Raw genomic sequence first — 18,790 nt, 5'->3', positions numbered from 1 at the left:
ATGTTTCATATGTAGAAACACACCTACCAACTTTCGTTTGTGCCACCCAACTCCTTCTTGGTCTTGCTATTTCTTCCCGTCGGTGTATCTAGGCGTAACGTTGCAGAGCGATATGAAATGAAACAAGCATATAAGGACTGTAGTAGGAAAGGTGAACGGTCGGCTTCGGTTTATTGGGAGAATTTTGGGAAGGTGCGGTGTACTTGTAAAGGAGGCCGCATGTAGGATGTTGGTGCAACCTATTCTTGAGGACTGCTCGACTGTTTGGTATCCTCCAGGTAAGATGAATACGTCGAAGCAAATCAGAAGTGGTATGTTAGATTTGTTGGCGGTAGATTCGAACAACACACTGGTATTACGGTAATGCTTCAGGAACTCGCACTGTGGGAAGGCGACGTCCTTTTCAAGGAACGCTACGGGGAAAATTTAGAGAAATGAATTTGGAGCTAAGATAAAACGGGGCTCGTACGGAAGCGTATACAAAGTCGTTTCTCCCTCGCTCTATTTGCTAATGAAGCAGTAAAAGAAATGGCTAGTAGTGGTGGAGCGTATTGTCCACCACGTATTGCACGGTGGCTTGCGGAGTATTTATGTAGATGTAGATAAAAGTGACGGACTTTGCTAGGTTATTGCATGTGATCAGATTTCATATGTTTCCGTCAAATTTGAGGGTTACCTTTCTTTGGTGTGACTCTTTCCATGTTGAATATGAACCGTTATTCCTGTTGTTACGGAGATCTTCGATGAGAGTTACCAATAACCAGTTGGAAGTGGTGCATTGAGCTGTTAGCGGTGAATGTATTGCAGTCCAGTGGTCCGGTCTCGGAATCTTCCTTGAAAGCAGTTAGAAGCGGCAGGATTTTTTAATTATCGACTGTCACGCGGGTCAAAGCGAGGCAGGCGAACCTTATTTAGACACACTTAACAGAGCAGAGAATCTGGATCCGCAAATAAACATTTGCGACTAAATCCGCGGTGCAGCGCGTCATGTACTTTGTCACGCACGCCGCATATCGCCAAGATGGCGTGGATTCTGGCCGCGACTGTGAGTGTGTTTTCGTGGGACGCCACGGATGCTATGAGGAACGGACGGACGAAACCTTTCAACAGAAACGACGAGTTAAAAAACATTACTTAGAAATAATACAGCAGAGTGAGTGAACTGGTTATACTATACATTATATTTTACAAGGTGGTCAGAAACAGTCTGAAAAGCTTGCAAGGGTATTGTAGGCTAGGGTGTGTTGGGAAATAATTGTTGACCAAAAATTCGATACGTTGCGCCGTTTCCGAATTAACTCGCATTGAAGTTAGACAATCAGGCCGTTGCACGCGCGAATTTAAACCGCCTGCCAGTGAAGATGTCGCCAAATGTTGAAATTTGTTTGGTTTCCTAAAACCAAACAAGAGAGCGATGCATAAATTGGACATGGGACAGTACTAAGGATCGAACTCGAGCCAAAGGCTGCGCAGTCTCATGCACTATCATCTGCGCTATGAGAACAACTGACAATTCTATTTGGCGGGTCGCTTCCGTGCAACGCCCTTGCAAGCATTTCAGACTGTTCCTGACCATCCTGTATACATCATTTACTCGACATTTCCTAATAACGTAAACGATCCAGTGTACAGGTTGCTGTCATAATTAATTTTTATATACTAGTAAGGGCTGTTCATTTCCAGATGAGTATACACTTTAGTGACAAACTATTTACTTCTAGTGACAACTATTTACTTCAGCGAGTACAGATACACTGATCAGCCAGAACATTATGACCACCTGTCTAATAGCCGGTATGTCAACTTTTGACATGAGTAACAGCGGCGACGCGTCATGGCATGAAAGCAATAAGGCCTTGGTAAGTCGCTGGATAGAGCTGCCATCACATCTTCACACAGAAGTCACCTACTGTTGTAAATTTGGCGGAGTGGGGTATTGAGCACTGACGTCGCATTCAATCACCTCCCAGATCTGCTCAATCGTGTCCACATACGGCGAGTTGGAGGGCTAGCATATCAACTGGAATTCGCCACTGTGTTCCTCGAATCACCCCATCACACTCCATGCCTTGCGACATGGAGCATTATCTTGTTGAAAGATTTGTACAAAGTTTGCAACCAGTGAACTTTTCCACTATGGTGCCTTACATGAGCTCCACTGGACCCATGGATGCCGACACGAATGTTCCCCAGAGCATAATGGATCCGCCACGAGCTCGCCTGTCCTGCATTACAGGTGTCAAGGAGCTGTTCTCCTGAAGAAGACGGATTCGCGCCCTCCCATCGGCGTGATGAACATATCAGGATTCACCAGACCATGCAATGCTCTGCCACCGCACCAACGTCCAGTGCCGATGGTCATGTGCCCATTTCAGTTGTGGTATCGAGGCGCACGCCCTGGAATCTTTCTCAAACGATTTTCCAGAAACTGTCTGGTAAAAAAATTTCGTTATTGCTTTACTTATACCTTTGTATCCCAGGTTCATTATGAAGTGCCCGTCATTTCGTTAATGGTCATAGTTATTGTGATATTTACGTGGAAGTAAGACACTGCGCGAAATTCGAAAAAGTTTGCGATGAAAAGTAGAGGAACCTTTGATTTTAAGAAATCTTTGAGGTTCGCCGATGACGTTGTAATTCTGTCAGAGACAGCAAAGGACTTGGAAGAGCAGTTGAACGGAATGGACAGTGCCTTGAAAGGAGGATATAAGATGAACATCAACAAAAGCAAAAAGAGGATAATGGAATGTAGTCGAATTAAGTCCGGTGATGCTGAGGGAATTAGATTAGGAAATGCGACACTTAAAGTAGTAAAGGAGTTTTGCTATTTGAGGAGCAAAATAACTGATGATGGCCGAAGTAGAGATGATATAAAATGTAGACTGGCAGTGGCAAGGAAAGCGTTTCTGAAGAAGAGAAATTTGTTAACATCGAGTATAGATTTAAGTGTCGGGAAGTCGTTTCTGAAAGTATTTGTATGGAGCGTAGCCATGTATGGAAGTGAAACATGGACGATAACTAGTTTGGACAAGAAGAGAATAGAAGCGTTCGAAATGTGGTGCTACAGAAGAATGCTGAAGATTAGATGGGTAGATCACATAACTAATGAGGAGGTATTGGATAGAATTGGGGAGAAGAGGAGTTTATGGCACAACTTGGCTAGAAGAAGGGACCGGTTGGTAGGACATGTTCTGGGGCATCAAGTGATCACAAATTTAGCATTGGAGGGCAGCGCGGAGGGTCAAAATCGTAGAGGGAGACCAAGAGATGAATACACTAAACAGACTCAGAAGGATGTACGTTTCAGTAGGTACTGGGAGATGAAGCTTGCACAGGATAGAGTAGCATGGAGAGCTGCATCAAACCAGTCTCAGGACTGAAGACCACAATAACAACAACATAATATGTTGCTGTGTAAGAAATTTATCGCTAACATACTGAATTTTTCTGTAGGCTTAGGTGGAGGCCTCTATCTGTCGCTAATCTTGAGAAAATTGATGTGACATGGCACACTCATTTTCGATCGCTTTGTGCCAGCGATAAAGCAAGAGTAAAATATTCACATCCTTCCCCATATTTCATAAACGAAATAAGATTTTGGCAAATGAGAGCACGCAAAGAGGAGAGTATTTTGACATATCATTATTATGCAGAAAAACTTCATAATCTACCATGTTATTCCTCTAACTACAGACTTTTTCGGTGAAAGAATGTAATTTTTAAGGGCCATCGATAGTTGGTGAAACGAAAAATGCTGTGGGTTTTGGAACAACGTAAGTGGAGCATTTACACTTTTTGTACCGAGATGTGCTTTTTCATAAGCTACTGACCTCACTTTTCGGCAGTTCCTCACTTAATGAACTTAATAAACCATGTTAGTGAGGTCAGACTGTGTAAATTCCGCTGTGTTTTGGCAAAAGAAGCAAATTTTGATATGGCACCATGAGAACTGTATAGGTTTTACACAAAATTCGCTACTCTTGATGCTTATCCGAGAATTACAAATGGTTAACAAACAAAGAGAGAATAAATCGCTGCCTTTTATGCGGGTTTCTCTTTAGACACTAACCAAAGCAGATCTCTTTGAAGGGTCACTATGCAAGTGGTGGCATGGCAGGGCCCCACTTAATATTTACAAAAAAATGTGATTGCAGGCTTCAATTTAGAATGGCACTTTCCTTCCAGCACTCAGCATTTCCCCTGCAGCGCCTGTCTGCACCCCTACCACTACCGCCTTCCCCACACAAGCCCTGCCCTCTGGCGGTATTCTGCACGGACTCTACTACATGCACCGTGCATGTGTCCGACTAGCAGTCATTCCTTGCCAGGTGACTGCTATCGCCTGGGCGAGTTTGTATCGATAGCAGGTCGGTAGTCATAATGTTCCAGCTTATCAGTGCATCTACACAATTTAATACCATATATGCTTTCAGCTGCTAAAGATAACTGGACTTTGGAATAGATGGAATTGTCAGTGTGTGTTTTAAACGTTATTATGGCGTCTTGACTCTCCTGACTACAATATCAGTTAAGTCAGATGACAGCAACAACAAAATAAATTAATAAGTAAATAAAAAGTACGTTAGGAGTGCCAGTGACAGCAAAAACTAAAACAGAACAGAGGAAAACGGTTCTTAAAAACTCTACATCTGGAGCACTAGAGCAGTAAAAACTGGAAGTATTCAATGTTTAGTGTTATAGAGGATGCTGATAATTATGTCACTTGATGTATGAAATCTAAAAATGCTAGAAAAACTGGCAAAGAGAAAGATCTGTAAAAAATAAAAGGAGGGATAGGTTACTGAGACGAACACTGTTACATTTCAGAATAATAAGTTAGGAACTACAAGCAGCAGTAGAAGGGGGAAGGTCAGAATATCTTAAAACAGACTGGCTGAAGTATATATGAAGAGAAGAAAGAGTTAGCACAAGGTGAAGAGAGTGGCCTCAAAAACAGAAAGAGGAACATGTATGATAATATCACGTGAATAGTCGGTTAATAATGAGCTTATATTGTTATAAAATGCGCCTTACACAAAACTATTCTAGAAGCACCATTAAAAACCAAATAAATAATTTATCTGAAATGATGGTTTGAGTCCTTACTACAGACACCCATGCTAGAAGAGAACAGTGTGCCAACTGAACACAGCTGCACAGTAATAAGATTTAAAAACTATGCGTGTATGAATGAGTGGGGACAGAACAACACACTTCTTGCAAAGGCATCGTGTCTGATATTCTGTTGTAGTTGCAATATACGTAAGACCTAAAAAACAAATGTAGATATTTTGCGCCTCATACAAGACAACTACGTAACTCATTTTTCTTTCATCCATACGTCTTTCAGCACTTTATATGCGTCTTCAGTGTTTTCTTTGTTCTATCCCACATAAAGCTATCAGGTATTTAATGATACCAAAGTCATATGTAGTTTCCCAGTGCTATAGTCTTGTTTATTGTTATATTGTACGTGTGTGACACATTATTTATTTAGCATATGGCTTACATGGATTTGGTATAGCGTATTTTATGGATTTTAAGATGCACTTCTTTCTTCGAAAAATTGCCTCCAAAATTCAGGTGCGCCTTATACCTGAAATTTATATAAAAATGTCCCGTGTTTGATTTAAAATTCCCACCAGGCTTAAAAATGGCTATATATTTGATGCCGCGGGGAATGTGTCTCTCTCTGGTAACACTGGATTCGACTGGCAGCAGCAGTGTACCGATGCGACGAACATGTGTTGGGGGATTAACAAGCTTGCTAACACTGTCTCCATCTTGCCCCACCAACACAAACCCAGAACACCATGGTGCGTCACTGCAATCTACGGTGCCAATGAACTTGAATTGAAAGTGATTTGTGTTATCGGTAACAATACAATATTTTTGTTAATAGCTGGTTTCTTAAAGGGATAAAGTGGAAGTCGTTCATATGATGCGGGCTGTAAATTGAAACTAATAGCATATGCAGAAGAACATGGAAACAGAGCAGCTGAGCGGCACTTAGGTTCTCCTCCAACAGAAAACACCGTTCGCGATTGGCGGGATGGTAAAGAACTGAAAAAATGAGGAAGACTAAATGTGAAAATAGATGGCTGAACGTGAAATGGCCCAAGCTAGGAGGTGACGTATTGAAATAGTTCAAGGACACCGTCAAAATGACACTGGAATTAATACAAAAATAATACACACCAGTAAGCTAGCGCTGCAGTGGAGCTTAACAGACTTTACGGGTGGAGTTGGTTGGTGCTACAGGTTTATGAAGCGTCAGACTTAGCATGTGAACCAAAACCAAAATATCTCAGAAAATACCACAACCACAAGAGTATGAAGAGAAAATATTATCTTTTCATCCCTTAATTATTCATCATAGAAAGAAAACCAGTGTGGAACTAAGCCAAATAGTGAATATGGACGAAGCTCCTGTGACATTTGATGTGCCGAATAACAGAAGTTACCATGAAAGGTGCTACAAATGTACACTACTGGCCATTAAAATTGCTACACCAAGAAGAAATGCAGATGATAAACGGGTATTCATTGGACAAATATACTAGGACTGACATGTGATTACATTTTCACGCAATTTGGGTACATAGATCTTGAGAAATCAGTACCTAGAACAACCACCTCTGACCGTAATAACGGCCTTGATACGCCTGAGCATTGTGTCAAACGGAACTTGGATGGCGTGTACAGGTACAGCTGCCCATGCAACTTCAACACGATACCAGAGTTCATCAAGAGTAGTGACTGGCGTATTGGGACGAGCCAGTTGCTCGGTCACCATTGACCAGACGTTTTCAACTGGTGAGAGATCTGGAGAATGTGCTGGCCAGGGCAGCAGCCGAACATTTTCTGTATCCAGAAAGACCCGTACAGGATCTGCAACATGCGGTCGTGCATTATCCTGCTGAAATGTAGGGTTTCGCAGGGATCAAATGCAGGGTAGAGCCACGGGTCGTAACACATATGAAATGTAACGTCCACTGTTCAAAGTGCCGTCAATGCGAGACGTGTAACCAATGGCACCCTATACTATCACGCCGGGGGATACGCCAGTATGGTGATGACGAATAGGCGCTTCCAAAGTGCGTTCACCGCGATGTCGCCAAACACGGATGCGACCATCATGATGCTGTAAACAGAACCTGGATTCATCTGAAAAAAAATGACATTTTGCCATTCGTGCACCCAGGTTCGTCGTTGAGTACACCATCGCAGCTGCTTCTGTCTGTGATGCAGCGTCAAGGGTAACTGCAGCCATGGTCTTCGAGCTGATAGTCCATGCTGCTGCTAACGTCGTCGAACTGTTCGTGCAGATGGTTGTTGTCTTGCAAACGTCCCCATCTGTTGACACAGGGATCGAGACGTGGCTGTACGATCCGTTACAGCCATGCGGATAAGATGCCTGTAATCTCGACTGCTAGTGATACGAGGCCGTTGGGATCCAGCACGGCGTTCCGTATTACCCTCATGAACCCATCGATTCCAGATTCTGCTAACAGCCATAGCATCTCGAGCAGCAATGTCGCGATACGATAAACCGCAATCAGACTACAATCCGACCTTTATCAAAGTCGGAAACGTGATGCTACGCATTTCTTCTCCTTACACGAAGCATCACAACAACGTTTCACCAGGCAAAGCCGTCAACTGCTGTTTGTGTATGAGAAATCGGTTGGCAACTTCCCTCATGTCAGCACGTTGTAGGTGTCGCCACCGGCGCCAACCTTGTTTGAATGTTTTGAAAAACTAATCATTCGCATATCACAGCATCTTCTTCCTGTCGGTTAAATTTCGCGCCTGTACCACGTCATCTTCGTGGTGAAGCAATTTTAATGGCCAGTAGTGTAACTATAAAAACAAGTGGACATGAAAAAATGCACTACATTGTTGTCCTTTCATGTTGTACTGGCGGTGCTAAACTTAATCCAACGATCATTTTCAATCTCAAAACAATGCCAAAACCTTCTCAAATGCCGCCAGTTATTGTTCACGTTCATGAGAGGGGCAGGATGGACGAGGCTGGTACGAAGTTATGGATAACAGAGTGTGGGAGGAAAGGAAAGGTGCTTTGTTGTAGAAGAGTTCTCTTGTGCTAGATCAGGCTAGTAGTCATTTGAAAATTTCTGGGAAAGAGAAATTAGAGAAATAGAGAGCTTGCTGTAATTTCGGGAAGTTTTACTTCACAATTGCAACCTCTTGATCTCTCGATAAATAAACCATTTAAAGAGCATTTGAGAGAGGAGTGGAACAAATGGATGATGGATGAAACCCATCACGAATTCACGCTGAAGGGAGCTCTAAAACGAACTACAATCAAACAAATATGTCCACGGATAAAACAATTGTGGTACAGTAACGTTCTCGATGGCAGTGAAGTCCGCCTTATATGTGAAGAGGACATCGATGAGGAAGATATAGAAGAAGAATAAAAACAAGAGCAAGAAGAATAAAAACAAGAGCAAGAAAGTTCATATGACGATTTTCGGGTATTTTAAAGGTCAAATGGTTCAAATGGCTCTGAGCACTATGGGACTCAACTGCTGAGGTCATTAGTCCTCTAGAACTTAGAACTAGTTAAACCTAACTAACCTAAGGACATCACACACATCCATGCCCGAGGCAGGATTCGAACCTGCGACCGTAGCCGTCTCGCGGTTCCAGACTGCAGCGCCTAGAACCGCACGGCCACTTTGCCGGCTTTAAAGGTCAGTTCGGTTTTATAAACTAATAATTTTTTTAGAGTGGCTTTACAAACTAATAATAAAAATGGTAAATTAAAAATAAATGCTTAAAAATTATGGTGCGTCTTATAGTCCGTAGCGTGTTATAGTCCGTAAAATACGGTAATGTACAAAAGTAACATGTATAAAATAAGGTATAAAATTTCACAGTATAACCACAAGGATTAAACAGCACATACGATCAGTCTATATTTAAATTAAATTTTAAAGTTGAGATCATTAACCCAGTCCAATACAGAGTTTGAAGTTTCAGACAAATCATGTTTTTTTCGTGGATATGTTATAAGGAGGCATTCGGTAACAGTGTGGTGAACAGTCTGACGAGCTTCGCAGTCGCATGCAATTTGACGTGGTAATTCTATTGTGGATTGCCTATACGTGGCAACGCAGTCCCCTTTCTTGTCGAAATGAAGTGTGATCGATAATGGATGGACCTTGGGCCGGTTTCAGGGCTTCCGAGTGTCCTCTCCAAATGTCATTGATTTTGAAACTGTCCCTCAGAAGTAGTTCTGCTATTGGTAGCAGAGAAGAGCTACACTTCAGTCTCTACAGAGCAGCATCAGACACGCCGCTTGTAGTGGAAGGTTCGTTATTGGCATTATAGCTATTATACACACATTTTGTTTTATTTTATTTCACCGCGAGAGCGCAAAATTTCACTCGCCAACTTTGCAAGCACGGAAATTAAAAGGAGTCACAATATGAAAAAGTAGATAAAACTTTGAAACCGCTGATTACCGCAATACGACTAACTGCGATTCGCGCAATGTGTGCTTCCGCATGTATTGAATGAAAGCGGTAAACACGGAATAACAAATCCGTTACGTGACCAGCACAAGCGAGTAAGCAAGGCCTCGCAAAACAAACGTTATGAAAAAATGGAGAAATATTGTTTGTGAATTCATCAATAAAATTAAAATCTCCTGATAGCAACGTATCAGTACTAATCATACAATATTGTAAACTCAATATGTACACTTGGAAGGCGAGGGAACTTCTTCAAACGAGCTTTAAATAAGCTGACAATGTATTATCGTTACGCTCGTGAAAAATCTGAATATTCCGCCCTCGAACTGTATCTCTTAACCGTTAATTACTTTGTTTTTTTGCATTCAAGTTAATGCAGCTGTAACAGTTAATTCGCGTGCACAATAAATAATATGGTATCCACATGTACATTTCCTTATTATTATTATTATTATTATTATTATTATTATTATTATTATTATTATTATTTGGAAGAAGGCAAAGAGTTGCATCAACCTGCAGATTGGTGACTCTAAAAAGCATCTGTTTCGACTAAGTACTGTATTCGATTTCAGGGTGAGTGGTGTTCACAATCTGATCCACCACTCCTAATTTACGCATTCCTTGGTTTACCTGGGTCATTTCAGGGGAATTTAAAGTGTGTTAGAACGCCATTTCCATGACAGGTATCGACATAACATGAAATCCTAGCTCCCTTCTCCATGTGTTGCAGTCTTAATTTTTCCTTGTTTTCTCTTGGCACACAAAATATAGTGCGCTATACCTAATTTGACATAAGTCATAACCTGTCCAACAGACAACCAGTTTATGAATTATTCTACGCTGAAGCTCTTTTTTTAACAGATATATTTACTTTAATAGTTAATTTGCAGATGCACACGAATCATATTCTGTGCTTTACGAGTTCTGGAACAAATTACAGTTGTTGATAGCAGGAAATGCAGGCACCCAACAGCCCAAAAGGTGAAAACGACAAATGAAGCACGAAACAAGGAACATTATCTTAGGTTCTTGTCTTCTCTTGTTTCCTCTGTCAGTCGGTCTTTTGTTATTGTAGTGTTCGGAAATCTGAAATCGTGCTGTGTTCTAATAATTAAATCTGCGTAAAAGACGAAGCAGGCGAAAGTTAACTGGATGGTCTGTATCAGGCAAGAATGATTTCATTCATATACTTGTCGGGAGTACCTTTTTACCTTTTTAAATTGCTAGTTCTGCACTTGGGATTACGCTATTACTTAATGTCACGTGGAGATAATTGCTGGCATAAACTGCGAAATAAATAAAAACATTTAAAGTGACTGTGACTGCCTGACACGTACGCTAAAATGTAATTTACAGTGAACTAGCCGGCATACAGTTAAATCTTTACCGATCGGATCAGTTGGATTTAAGCAAACCGTTTCTGAGTAACAATAACTCATTAACACACTAGTAAAGAACAAAAAATTCGTCAACTAATTTCAACACTAAATACCCTTCGGAGTAAACAGGAACGTTATAAATGTTAATGCAGTTTTTAAAATGCCCACTTTCTTGCTGACGCCAAACAGTCGAAAAGACTGGAATACACCCATCACAGGCGTAGCAACTTAACGCTTTAGCTTAAATGAGAACTGTTTTTAGTTTAATTACTGTAATAAGCAACGTTCGTGCAGACAATATTGGTAGATTTTTGGCAATGTCACGATTTCTGAAACACTTTGAAGCGACAAAACTTCGTTCGTTGGTGAGTTATAATTGCACCATTTGAATTTCTTTTGTCTCGTGTTTTTAATATCTTCGGTTTTAAGGGAAATAAACTTTGGACTCGAGGTGACAGACCTCCCCTCCTCCCTCCCACTCCACCAAAATTTAAAAAAAATGGAAATTCTAGTTGTGACGAGTCTGTAGTGTAGCCTGAAATAGATTTTACGTGAGATTGTGTGTTAGCGAAGTCAGCAAGAGGAATATGAATTTTTGGTTATGATCACAGACCAGGGAGAATGGTCCATTTATGCACGTGATCCGTAACAGCACTGTATTTAGCAATTCATAAGTCCTTTCATTAAGCGAAATCCCAGCACAGATTGATTATCATTGACTAACTAGTAGTAGGCATGAAGTTGTCTTTCTTGACAGATAGTTGAGGAAAGCACATCAAAAACATACGCGATGAGCTCATTATCGATGAACATAGGAAATGTAATCAAAAGATATTCACTTTGGAATTAAGTTTGAAAGTAGGAATTGGTAAACCGGCTCAGATGAAGAACGCACAACATCTGAGAGTAGAAATTCATTCAAATTTACCATCTTTCTTATATAATGCTGTGATTCATAATGTCATACCTGTAGTTGACGTGAAGCAATGACGTTCGTTGCAACGCGGCACGTGTTTAGTCGATTTTTTAAGTCATTGTCGGTAACTTCGTTTTATAACACTTTTTTCTGGAAACGTTTGCTTTTTGATTAATAATTTTTCTTCTAGCAACCTGACGTTCTTTGTTTTCCTTTCTGATAGATATTTACGTTTACATTAAATCCACTCTGTTGACTAGCTAGAAGCGTACGGAAATTGGTTTCTATCTCTGATTTCCTCACATAGCACACCTTTACTTGTCTGAAATATTAAAGGAATACGATAAGTTGTCAATATTCGAGCAAGTAGATAATTTGAATGTAGTTTGTCAGACCGTATGAGTGATTTTCGTTTCGTTTCGTTTATCTGATCGATCTTCCAAGCGTGTATTCATGTAGCTTCACGTTGTACTCTTCTCTCTCTCTCTCTCTCTCTCTCTCTCTCTCTCTCTCGATATTTCTCTCTTTCTTCGTACGTTGAGTGGTTTTAAATCTTTCCTACAGTTTTAAATCTAATCCTCTGATCAACTTCTATCCCATGGACGAATTTTTATTCAAAAAGTGATACCCTGTTTTTTAAAAAATCTCGTTTGTAAATGTAGTTGCTTGTGCAGGACCGAAAAATAGATAATTTCCAAGAAACGATGCACATCGAAATCCCGGCCTCACTACGAGCGATATATATCGAACGCTCGACTCTCGAAGAGAGAAATACGGATCTTGTTTTCTGCTTTGTCAACGGAACGTCGCATTACAGTAAATGCTTTACTTTTTATATTTTCACAATATGAGGCTATCTGGTAAGTCTATATCCTGTGAGCCTCTTCTAAGTTTCCTAAAAGATGTGTTAAAAGTGTATCCTGGGCACAGAGGAAAAAGGAATGGTGCCTGCACTAGAAATGGTATTGTGCATGACTACACTATACCTGATGAGTAACGTAAGTGATCTTATTTATTTCTTTAATAAATTCTTGTGAGTGAAAAACTGCTGTTAACCTCTCTTTTTTAATGACTTTCTATTTTCAATGCGTTCGTCTTTGTCGTCTCTTGTCAACATCACGAGAGTCGAGCGTTCGATACATTCGCTCGTAGTGAGGCCGCGATTTCGATGCTTCTTTCTGCACTGGAAAGTAATAACGAGTAGCCAAAGTGTGACTTACGGCAGTGAAATGAACTTACGGCAGTGAAATGAAAGAACAATTTAAACCTCCGCATGCCACAAAAATATTTTGCTGTGCTTAGAGAGAATAACAGTTATTTCATGATACGCAACAGCTCAAATTACAATGTCCATGTTTAGTACACCCACAATTTAACTAAGGCTTTTGTATGCAATTGAGGTTTTAATTACACTACTGGCTAATTCATTATTGCTAGTAAGAAATATATATAATTTACGTCTCTTACGTTGCTGGCAAGAGAGCAACACATTTTTTATGTCTGCCCTATACATATACAGTGATGTGTGCACGATGTGCGTTATTTTTATGACTGCATTCTGCAGTTATTTAGTTTTGATGTGTACATGAGAGGGACCGGCAGCTTAAATGAAACGTAATCACAGATAAAGTCCATGAACAAGGTGAATCTATATTAGAACAGATCCTTGATTGTTCAAGCGGGATAGTGAGATTCACTCAACCCGTAAACGAAATCGCTCTTGCCGGAATAACAAAATACGTGTGTATTACACAATTACTTAGGAACCAGTATCAAACGTGGTGGACTCTTGTGCAGGAAAAGCTGTGCTCAAATCATCGTGCGCCAACCCAGGCTGACGTTTTATTTTCGATTAAGTTTTATCACTTCCGCCGACAACGCAACAGTCGATCAATTCGCTCTTCCTTCTTAGAATGACCTACTACTCAGTCTTTATGACTTCATTTTTTTCGACAACTTCCCATCGTCTAACGAGATATCTTGTCCTTTCGAAGAAATTAGTTAAATAGTATTGCATATGGAACGGAACCAATTGTTAGCTGAGAACATAACATTTGTGCATAAATGCAGAGAGTTTATCCGTATAGCTCAGCATGCTACCACCCAGCGCTGTCACGGGCCATGAACATTGCTGAACAATTTTTTGTGGGAAAATCGCCGTTAGTAGTAATAGTGGTTATGAGTGTGAGCACATAATTTTGCATCACTGGAAATAATTGATCACTGACATAAAATTTTGTACGTATAGCGAGCCCGTTACAACACAATCGCAGAGTTCTACTGTTCTTTGCGTATCACAAACTAGTACAAAAGTTGCACTGTGGCCTACTTTACAGTACTACTGCCTTGCATACAGTATTGACATTTTTTTGTTCTATTTTTTTTTAATGAAGCTTGCCAAAAATATTTTGTTGATACGTCCTCGTACAAAATGACGTAGGTCCCTAAGGAAGCAGACAATCAGAATTCGTTTAAATTAATTTTAGCGATGTCCTAACTTTCCTTATGTTGCTTTTGCGATCATGTTTTATGTTTCTTTCACTAATTTTAAATTCAGCCAGTGCGGCATTATAACAGATCTGAGTGTCTGACATCTGGAGGTTTGGGTGTGAATCACGATTTACTGTCGCACAATCATATAGAATTTGTATAAGAAATTTTGTTCCATCTAGACTGTAGAGGGAAAAATATATTTACATTGTGTCATATTTTACTTTTTTACGTGATCTATAATCTATAGTGAATTTCGTGAAAATATGTACATGTCAGCAGCGTTCAAACGGTAAGAGAATGCGCGTTCTGATTGCTGCTAATTCGAGTGATGGTTTTATGTAACAGTGCTTACTTTATTTACTCTTCCCTAGGGCAGCTGCAGGGAATATGACGCCCCTTGCCAAAATTTGAACGTCCCTCCGCCCCCCCCCCCCTCCCAGCTTGCATTTTCGGATCTGGAGAACTTTTAATTCATCCATGATGCCTTATTTTCACTTACCATGCCACACTTAGTCATACTTCTATTTGACACGAACCAATCTTTACGACCAGAGATATGTATGGGGCACTAATTAGTGAAACAGAAGAGAAACGTTTACTGTGAAATATCTCCTGAGTTATTGTTGTGGGTTGGCAGGAGAGCCAACACCTTAATAGAGGAAGCCGAAAGGCACGCGTTTTAGCTCACGCAGGCTGGCGTGAGGTCTGGAACAGGACAAGGAAATTAGACTTTAGAAAAAACGGACGTAGCTGGTGGAATACTTACCTTTAATCCATTAATGGTGAACATCGGTCTGACTGTACATGATTAACAAGATCAATAGCAACTGATAATGGCGCCTTGCTAGGTCGTAGCAAATGACGTAGCTGAAGGCTATGCTAACTATCGTCTCGGCAAATGAGGACGTCTTTTGTCAGTGAACCATCGCTAGCAAAGTCGGCTGTACAACTGGGGCGAGTGCTAGGAAGTCTCTCTAGACCTGCCGTGTGGCGGCGCTCGGTCTGCAATCACTGATAGTGGCGACACGAGGGTCCGACTTATACTAACGGACCGCGGCCGATTTAAAGGCTACCACCTAGCAAGTGTGGTGTCTGGCGGTGACACCACAGTTACAACGCCAGTATTAATTGTGTCAAGTTATGTCATCCACAGAGTACGTAATCAGAATCTGTTCAAGTTTTTCTCGTTCCCTGAGCAGTGAAAGGTCATAGGACAGTGAATGACTTACATACAAATGTTTCATTTATTGAAAAAGCAAGTGTATCGCTGTTGCCTATTCAGTGTGTGCGTAGTTCTTAAAGGCAAAACGGCTATGGTCGAATATCGAAAAGGCTTGCTTTCCCACATGCCATGGCCACGATTTATGGTTCGAAACGAGCAGTTCTGAAAGCACTTTCATTTATCGTAGCGAAAATTACCAGTTAAATTGTAAATAAATTTCTTGAAACGCAACGAGTGTGGAATACGAGGAAACTGGAGCAACAGTTCGTGCTGTGCAGTTCAGTTGTTTCAGCTCCAAAATAAAATTTGACAGGTTTTTTTTCCATATGATTTTAATATTAATATCTACTGATTACGGCTTCACACCGAGAAAGAAAAGGGAATACTTAAAGGAAGTTGCAGACAAAGCAGAAAAAATTAATTTAGAGAAGCGTGACAAGAACAAGAGGAATGTAGTTGGTATTAATAGCAGATCCAGCGGGAGAGAGTGGGGGAGAAATCTATTCACGGCCGGTTCGAGAACATATTTCCACACTAGCGGCATATCATTTGGCGCCTCCCTCTTCCCCGATTTTCCCTCGTACACTTTCATTGGTGTTAATTTTCGCTAGTAATTGTGATACACGCTGTATGCAAATCTTGCACTTGGGCGAACCTCTCGTGGCCATCCAAGCCGTCGCTCCTGATTGTGATACGCCCTCTATGGAAATATTGCCAAGTGTGGCGCTTCTGGTGCCCTTCTCAACTTGGCACCCCAAGCGGCGGCTTATGTCAATTGTGCCTGAAACCGGCCCTGAATGTGACATGCATCTTTATACGTGTAAACGCTGTTAATCACAATGTGTGGATTCAAAAGACCATGGCATGTGACGCGCAGTGCACGTGTTACGCATTATTTATTTATTTATTACAAATCGTTTTGGTCAGCGATACTGCTATATGTGTTCAAGGTTGCTGTGTAGGAACTGTTAGACCGTCACATGCTGGCATTCATCTTTATTTCCATGTTATAAAGTTTTTCGCTTCTGTAGGGACTTTCAGGTTGATATAGGAACCTTTGAGGTGTTTTGTAGACGCACAGTAGAAATTGAGTTGACAACACAGCCATTAGTAAATTTTCCTATTTGAAAGACGGACCTAAGGTGACCAGCCCCAGCGCTTCACTTGTCATCTGTTTCACAATACGGTAGTTTATTTCCAGTAAGACTCTAGATTTTATGAATGATTTATATTTCCAACGTATTATCATTTCATTGTCTCGTTTAATCCATCCTTCAGGAAGCGTACTAAAATTTTAGATTTTGCAGCCCCTAAAACCCTTCCGCCCCGAGCGGCGGCACGGTGGCATTGTTCCGTCTGTAGAGCTTGTCCTGCTCTTCCCACTCAGTGAAAACGGGTCAGTTTCTGTATATAGCTTGTTCAGAACGTCCTGAATGCGAGCTGACTAATTCTGGATCTACTGGAGCCGGTAAAAGTCGGTCGACTTCGGCCCACGGGTGTTTTGTGTCTGGCCGCTATCAACTTTTAACGGTCTAGCAATACAGTACCAGTGTGTATACCGTAGCCTTAACGATGCTAACGTCCTGCCGTACCGTGCAAACAAGTAAGCATATGACATTGTGTAGTGCCAGAACTGTGTGAAAATAGCACAGTTCGTTCCCTCCGGGTAGCGACTACTTTCACATAGATATGGGCAAAGCCGTTCTTTTTACGAAACCATTCCTTTTGAGATAGTTCTTATTACTGAACTACTTAAAATGAACTACATTTTCCATGTTAAAGTATCAATAAATATGAGCACTTGTAAGAACTTTAAATTAACACGTTAGAAGGCAAATGTTTATTGCCTGCGAAAACTGAATAACCTTTGGGAACAAATCCAGTGTGCATATTTCAATTTTTTTTCCCCCTAAGACTTCGTGCCGCATGCAGCTGCTACCAACCTGTGCGACCAAACAGGAGTCGTGTTACAACAGTGAGGTGTAATCACTGTCAAGGGAGGGGATGATCGGAATTGGAGACTGGACTGAACTAAGTGAGGTAATGGAACGGCTTCGGTCTTCCGATCAGACGCTTTTCGTACAGTTCATTACTACGGGTTCAGAACTTTGGTCGTTTAAGTCCTTGGAGTGGGGCGTACGTACTCTGTATGAAGGGAGGGAAAGTTCGTGAATGCACATTCTAACTTCCAGTAGGTAGGGAAAACGACGGGTAAAAGAACAAGAGTTCACTAAAGGAAAGATCACACCGAACAGTTTGTTGATTAGTTGATTTGGGGGGAGATGGCCAAAAAACGAGGTCATCGGTCCCAAGGGCTAGGGAAGGCTGGGGAAGGAAGTCGTCCGTGCCATTTCAAAGGAACTATCCCAGAATTGGCCTGAAGCGATTTAGGGAAATCACGGAAGACCTAAATCATGATGGCCGGACGCGGGTACCGAACAGTTCCTTTCCCGAAATACAGTAGTTCATCAACTACACATTCCTAGTTTTACCAGACTCTTACTGGGGAGTGATGTCAAAATGACGCCTTCTTGTCCAGTACATCTGTCAACTGCTACGAAGTTTCGTGATAGCATCGAGTTTTGTAGAATTAGGCAATGGTCTTGCCGCAGTGGATACACCGGTTCCCGTGAGATCACCGAAGTTAAGCGCTGTCGGGCATGGTCGGCACTTGGATGGGTGACCATCCAGGCCACCATGCGCTGTTGCCATTTTTTAGGGTGCACTCAACCTCGTGATGCCAATTGAGGAGCTACTCGACCGAATAGTAGCGGTTTCGCTCAAGAATACCATCATAACGACCGGGAGAGCGGTGTGCTGATCCCACGCCCCTCCTATCCGCATCCTCTACTGAAAATGACACAGCTGTCGGATGGTCCCGGTAGGCCACTAGTGTGGCCTGAAGACGGAGTGCTTATCGAGTTTTACAGATGTGAAGTGAGTGCGACCGCAAGAGACCCACACACATGCGGCGGATCGCAGCGATCCGTCGCATGCGATATCGCTACAATCGATCACTCGTCTCGACCCCACCACACACGAGCGATTTGCGAAACAATCTCAACCAATACGACGAACGCCACTGTGTCGAGACTTTATGCTGTGGAAAATGAACTGCTATATTTAGCCGCAGCCGCAGTTGATCTCCATATCCCCACGAATAGTTGCAAAAAATAAATTTAAAAAATCGGAATTCTGATTTATTAAACTTGTTGTTAAACGCTGTTTTTGGGAACGGCAGCTTACGTTGCTGAATGTATACATTTTCCACTGA

At 41.5% G+C, this 18,790-nt stretch overlaps 1 pseudogene; it reads left to right on the top strand.

Moving 5' to 3' along the window:
* Window positions 1-18,109: 18,109 nt before the first annotated feature.
* LOC126459527 (5S ribosomal RNA) lies at window positions 18,110-18,227 on the top strand (annotated as a pseudogene).
* Window positions 18,228-18,790: the final 563 nt, after the last annotated feature.

Source organism: Schistocerca serialis, chromosome 2, assembly GCF_023864345.2.
Source record: "Schistocerca serialis cubense isolate TAMUIC-IGC-003099 chromosome 2, iqSchSeri2.2, whole genome shotgun sequence".
Taxonomy (NCBI): domain Eukaryota; kingdom Metazoa; phylum Arthropoda; class Insecta; order Orthoptera; family Acrididae; genus Schistocerca; species Schistocerca serialis.
This window is presented reverse-complemented; position numbering and strand designations above follow the sequence as displayed.